This window comes from Pleurodeles waltl, chromosome 4_1 (genome assembly GCF_031143425.1).
Source record: "Pleurodeles waltl isolate 20211129_DDA chromosome 4_1, aPleWal1.hap1.20221129, whole genome shotgun sequence".
In the NCBI taxonomy this organism is placed as follows: Eukaryota; Metazoa; Chordata; class Amphibia; order Caudata; family Salamandridae; genus Pleurodeles; species Pleurodeles waltl.
In genome coordinates, this window is record NC_090442.1 from 41735095 (window position 1) to 41741746 (window position 6652).

Genomic DNA, 6652 nt, shown 5'->3' on the forward strand with positions numbered 1-6652 from the left:
CGGTTTGAGCCAAAGGAATAACAGGGGAAACTGCATGAATTACATGAGTGGATATACCTGCGGACTGTGAAGGGCTAGGGATTTGTGAAAACACAGATTCATTTGATTTAGCGGTGTTCCCTAACTCATTTATTCGCTGTTTTATTTGGACTGTTTCTTCTATGGTGTTATTTAACTGTTTCTGTAACCCTTCCAAAACGGTGGCTAATGCTTTTATATCAATTCCTTCTGCCATTCTGCTCAGGAGGAAATCTGTTTTTTCCCTAAAATTAGGGTGATGGCACTTCAATCTGGCAGGATACTTCAATTCGATTTCCTCAGAAGCAGAAGATAACTCCTCAGTCCCGACCAGAGCTACTCACAACGAATATTAATCCTTCGTGCTGAGTACCCCGGAGGGGGAAAGGGGAATGGGATGGTAGCGAGACTGCCACAGAGATGATGAACGCCAGTACTCAGTCTGCCTCTTCACATCTAAGATTGGATACAGCACCTGCAAGAGTCACACTCGCAATTACTAGGGACATACAACATCAGTTTTTCACTTTCTACTCTCAACACTTAATTCTCTTTAATTCTATTATTTCTTCACTCACCCTGAGTTCTCTGTAGCCTTGCTTCTCTCTATAAATGATAGCTCTTCTTAAAAAAATGTTTATTACTGATTCTGGAAGAACTTCTCAACCTTTGTTAGAGATTGGTTTTATTTTACTATATATATATATATACATATATATATAGTTGGTGATAATGCGTTCTTCAAATCAGCTGATGTTATTTAATTTCTCCTGTCTTATTGTGACTTCTGTCAATACTTGTATTTGTAAATGCTTGATTATTAAAGTTCGTTTCTCCTTTCTTACTTTGACATTTGTTGATAACTTGTACTTGTAAATGCTTGTTTATTACAGTTAGTTTCTCCTTCCTTACTTCGACATCTGTCGATAGCTTGTAGTTGTAAATGCTTGTTTATTTAAGTTTGTTTCTCTTTTAAACTCTATTTTGGTTTATTACCATTGAATTTGTTAATGCTTATTTGTTAACAGTTCGTTTCTCCTTTAAACTTGGCCTTTGTTTATAACCTTGACATTTGTAGATACTTGCTCTTTTAAAGTTCGTTTTTTCTTTGACTTTAATATCTTAAACAAGAACCTTGTAAACATAAGGTTAATTCATACATTAACTCTGTAGCCTTGCCGACTTCCACGGGAACGGTCTACTTTCAAACTCTTCGAATAAACCTTGACAATATTTATCCGTTTTCAGTAATATAATCTTCAAATGTAATTTTACCTCACAGGAGTTTCTGTTCTGAAGCGCGCTCTCTCTCCACACAGCTGATTCCTGTCAGACCTCAGTTGAAGTGCAAGGCTTCCAGCTGGAGAGCTCGTAACCTAGCAACCAACCGATTGCAAGACTAGAACTGTAACTAACCTTCAGGACTCACAGCGGCCATCTTGGATCTTCTCTTCTTGATTCTTCCTTTGAAATAAGCGCAAGATTACTCTGCAAACTTTCTTCCAGTTTGGGCTTTGCTGTCTCCACTGAGGATATCTCTTTGCTTTTCTCATGCACTTCTTTGATTTGACTTGGCAAGTTGGTGTGGTCATGACACTATCATAGGGCCTTGGAACTTTTGGCAAGTGGACAGAAGCAATCAGAGAACCACATGACAATACATACTCCTTTGCCTGATACCTTTCACAACAAACTGCTCTTGGAAAAAGACGTTAACCGGTCCTTGCTCTCAGACAGACACAGAAAGCCTATCACCACCTCTACGAACATATTTCAATCGAACCAATATATATCATTCAACAATTATGCCTCTGTATCAATATAACTACAACTCGAGACAGAAAGGAATTTAAAAAACAATCTGCCCATTTGAATAACCAGCAGAGTATTAAGGACATACAAATTGGAATGTGACAATTTCAGAGTTCCTCATTCATAAGAAGACTGTGAGATAGTATCACAGAAAGATCTCAAGTTTATAGCAAAAATGGTTGTAAGGGTGATTTATACCACACAATTGCAACTTGGTGCCTCAATCTGCAAGAGACCAGTCCTTGACAGATTACACAATTGGGGCAACAGCAAAGGCAGCAATTTTGTCAATCCTTTATGATTCTTCTCCAGTACTATACTTTTTCTGAGGGACAATTTGCATTATTCCTGGAGAAAATCATAGAGCTTCTATGCATGCATAGTTTCTGCTTTCTCCACGCACATACACTCCCTGCACTGCATCTACCCACAGTTCTGTTCAGAATGATTGTGCCATGTCATATTGTTGCATACGTATTGCATATCCATGGCATTTATGAAGAGGTACTTTGGTATGGCAGAAAGACAGAAAAGTAGCAATGCTGAAGGCATAACGTGACTGATTGTGCAGTTTGTATTGGGCTGTCTTAATGAGTGAGAGTGAAAGGAGTATTGTAAGAGTGTGCCTCCAGTTTGTATGTAAAGATAAGTTGGGTGCTGTGAGAAAAAGACACAACCATGAAGGGATTCGAACCCTCAATCTTCTGATTTGAAATCAGACGCCTTATCCATTTGGCCAAATGGTCACTGACTGCTCTATGTTTGGGTGTTTAGGGTTAGGAGGTATGAATGGATGTGGAACATATCAATTACAGGTGCGCAGGACAGGATCCCATACCGTTCTTCATCTTCTTTCCATCAAAGGATTTTTTTCAAACAATATCTTGATAATTTCCAAAGTTTCATATCTTATGATGTGCCTTTTTGCCGTTAATCCTCCTTTCTTCTTTTATTGAATACTCTGTTTTATGCTGCAATGGTATTTTTGGATTATTTGAAAATAGAATGAAACTGCTTTGACAGTAGTTCAGATTTCCCATTTCTTGACTTGCTAATTTGCTCCCTGAATTAGCTTATACAAGTGACATGAACAGGACCTTGACCTAAGCACGTACCTGAAAGCCTGTCACCACCTCTAGAAATAAAATTCACAGCAGCTCAAAACAATCATTTTGAAAGAGATTATTTCAAGTGAGTCCAAGTTTAATTTCAATAAAGAAAGCTGTATAAAATGACACGCTGCACATTTGGGTAACCAGCATCACTCTTTTCAGTGAAGAAGTGGAATGGTTCTATTGCAATATACTATCACCCTGGCAAGCTGCTACGAGGAAGAGTAAACAATATGATTAGGTTTCAGCAAAAATCTATTAGTTCAGGGTGTGCACCTCAGATAGACTTAAACTTACACACCCTGGTCTGTGAGAGTAGTGCCCTATCCAATGCGGCATTGAGGGTAATCTGCAAGACAGAGTTCCAAAATCATCCTTTCATCTCAGTTCATGGCCACATAGAGTATTTCTGCAGTCATTCGTTTCACTTTTCTGTCTTTAATTAAACTGACCATTTTAAACATCCGGCACCCACCACTTCAATCTTACCGTTTTTGTGCTATCATAGGGCCTTGAAACGTTTGGCAAGTGGACAGAAGCAGTCAGAGAACCACATGACAATACATACTCCTTTGCCTGATACCTTTCACAACAAAGTGCTCTTGGAAAAAGACGTTAACCGGTCCTTGCTCTCAGACAGACACAGAAAGCCTATCACCACCGCTACTAACATACTTCAACCAAACCAATATATATCATTCGAACAATTATGCCTCTGTATCAATATAGCTACCACTCGAGACAGAAATGAATTTACAAAACAATCTGCCCATTTGAATAACCACCATGGTTTTAAGGACGTACAAATTGGAATGTGACAATTTCAGTTCCTCATTCATAAGAAGTCTGTGAGATAGTATCTCAGAAAGATCTCAAGTTTATAGCAAAAATGGTTGTAAGGGTGATTTATACCACACAATTGCAACTAGGTGCCTCAATCTGCAAGAGACCAGTCCTTGACAGATTACACAATTGGGGCAACAGCAAAGGCAGCAATTGTGTCAATCTTTTATGATTCTTCTCCAGTACTATACTTTTTCTGAGGGACAATTTGCATTATTCCTGGAGAAAATCATAGAGCTTCTACGCATGCATAGTTTCTGCTTTCTGCACGCACACACACTCCCTGCACTGCATCGACCCACAGTTCTGTTCAGAATGATTGTGCCGTGTCATATTGTTGCATACGTATTGCATATCCGTGGCATTTATGAAGAGGTACTTTGGTATGGCAGAAAGACAGAAAAATAGCAATGCTGAAGGCATAACGTGACTGATTGTGCAGTTTGTATTGGGCTTTCTTAATGAGTGAGAGTGAAAGGAGTATTCTAAGAGTGTGCCTCCAGTTTGTATGTAAAGATAAGTTGGGTGCTGTGAGAAAAAGACTCAACCATGAAGGGACTCGAACCCTCAATCTTCTGATTCGAAGACAAACGCCTTATCCATTAGGCCACATGGTCACTGACTGCAATATGTTTGGGTGTTTAGGGTTAGGTGGTATGAATGGGTGTGGAACATATCAATTTCAGTTGCGCAGGACAGGATCCCATACCGTTCTTCATCTTCTTTCCATCAAAGGAGTTTTTTCAAACAATATCTTGATAATTTCCAAAGTTTAATATCTTATGATGTGCTTTTTTGCCGTTAATCCTTCTTTCTTCTTTTATTGAATACTCTGTTTTATGCTGCAATGGTATTTTTGGATTATTTGAAAAGAGAATGAAACTGCTTTGACATTAGTTCAGACTTCCCATTTCTTGACTTGCTAATTTGCTCCCTGAATTAGCTTATACAAGTGACATGAACAGGGCCTTGACCTAAGCACGTACCTGAAAGCCTGTCACCAACTCTAGAAATAAAATTCACAGCAGCTCAAAACAATCATTTTGAAAGAGAATATTTCAAGTGAGTCCAAGTTTAATTTCAATAAAGAAAGCTGTATAAAATTACATGCTGCACATTTGGGTAACCAGCATGAATCTTTTCAGTGAAGAAGTGGAATGGTTCTGTTGCAATATACTATCACCCTGGCAAGCTGCTACGAGGAAGATTAAACAATATGATTAGGTTTCAGCAAAAATGTATTAGTTCAGGGTGTGCACGTCAGATAGACTTAAACTTCCACACCCTGGTCTGTGAGAGTAGTGCCCTATCCATTGCGGCATTGAGGATAATCTGCAAGACTGCGTTCCAAAATCATCCTTTCATCTCAGTTCATGGCCACATAGAGTATTTCTGCAGTCATTCGTTTCACTTTTCTGTCTTTAATTAAACTGACCATTTTTAACCTCCACCATCCACCACTTCAATGTTACTGTTTTTATGTTATAATAGGGCCTTGGAACTTTTGGCAAGTGGACAGAAGCAGTCAGAGAACCACATGACAATACATACTCCTTTGCCTCATACCTTTCACAACAAACTGCTCCTGGAAAAAGACGTTAACCTGTCCTTGCTCTCAGACAGACACAGAAAGCCTATCACCACCTCTGCGAACATATTTCAATCAAACCAATATATATCATTCAACAATTATGCCTCTGTATCAATATAACTGCAACTCGAGACAGAAAGGAATTTAAAAAACAATCTGCCCATTTGAATAACCAGCAGAGTTTTACGGACGTACAAATTGGAATGTGACAATTTCAGAGTGCCTCATTCATAAGAAGTCTGTGAGATAGTATCTCAGAAAGATCTTAAGTTTATAGCAAAAATGGTTGTAAGGGTGATTTATTCCACACAATTGCAACTAGGTGCCTCAATCTGCAAGAGACCAGTCCTTGACAGATTACCCAATTGGGGCAACAGCAAAGGCAGCAATTGTGTCAATCCTTTATGATTCTTCTCCAGTACTATATTTTTTCTGAGGGACAATTTGCATTATTCCTGGAGAAAATCATAGAGCTTCTACGCATGCATAGTTTCTGCTTTCTGCACGCACACACTCCCTGCACTGCATCTACCCACAGTTCTGTTAAGAATGATTGTGCCGAGTCATATTGTTGTATACGTATTGCATATACGTTTTGTTTATGAAGAGGTACTTTGGTATGTCAGAAAGACAGAAAAGTAGCAATGCTGAAGGCATAACGTGACTGATTGTGCAGTTTGTATTGGGCTTTCTTAATGAGTGAGAGTGAAAGGAGTATTGTAAGAGTGTGCCTCCAGTTTGTATGTAAAGATAAGTTGGGTGCTGTGAGAAAAAGACTCATCCATGAAGGGACTCGAACCCTCAATCTTCTGATCCGAAGTCAGACGCCTTATCCATTAGGCCACATGGTCACTGACTGCAACATGTTTCGGTGTTTAGGATTAGGTGGTATGAATGGATGTGGAACATATCAATTACAGGTGCGCAGGACAGGATCCCATACCGTTCTTCATCTTCTTTCCATCAAAGGAGTTTTTTCAAACAATATCTAGATAATTTCCAAAGTTTCATATCTTATGATGTGCTTTTTTGCCGTTAATCCTCCTTTCTTCTTTTATTGAATACTCTGTTTTATGCTGCAATGGTATTTTTGGATTATTTGAAAAGAGAATGAAACTGCTTTGACAGTAGTTCAGACTTCCCATTTCTTGACTTGCTAATTTGCTCCCTCAATTAGCTTATACAAGTGACATGAACAGGGCCTTGACCTAAGCACGTACCTGAAAGCCTGTCACCACCTCTAGAAATAAAATAAACAGCAGCTCAAAACATTCAT

At 38.8% G+C, this 6652-nt stretch overlaps 2 non-coding genes across 2 annotated transcripts; both read right to left on the reverse strand.

Annotated features, from left to right (window-relative positions):
- Positions 1 to 4329: 4329 nt before the first annotated feature.
- TRNAR-UCG (transfer RNA arginine (anticodon UCG)) lies at positions 4330 to 4402 on the reverse strand. Its single transcript has one exon. It is a non-coding gene; the product is annotated as a tRNA-Arg (tRNA).
- A 1747-nt stretch (positions 4403 to 6149) lies between these two features.
- On the reverse strand, positions 6150 to 6227 carry TRNAR-UCG (transfer RNA arginine (anticodon UCG)). Its single transcript has one exon. It is a non-coding gene; the product is annotated as a tRNA-Arg (tRNA).
- Positions 6228 to 6652: the final 425 nt, after the last annotated feature.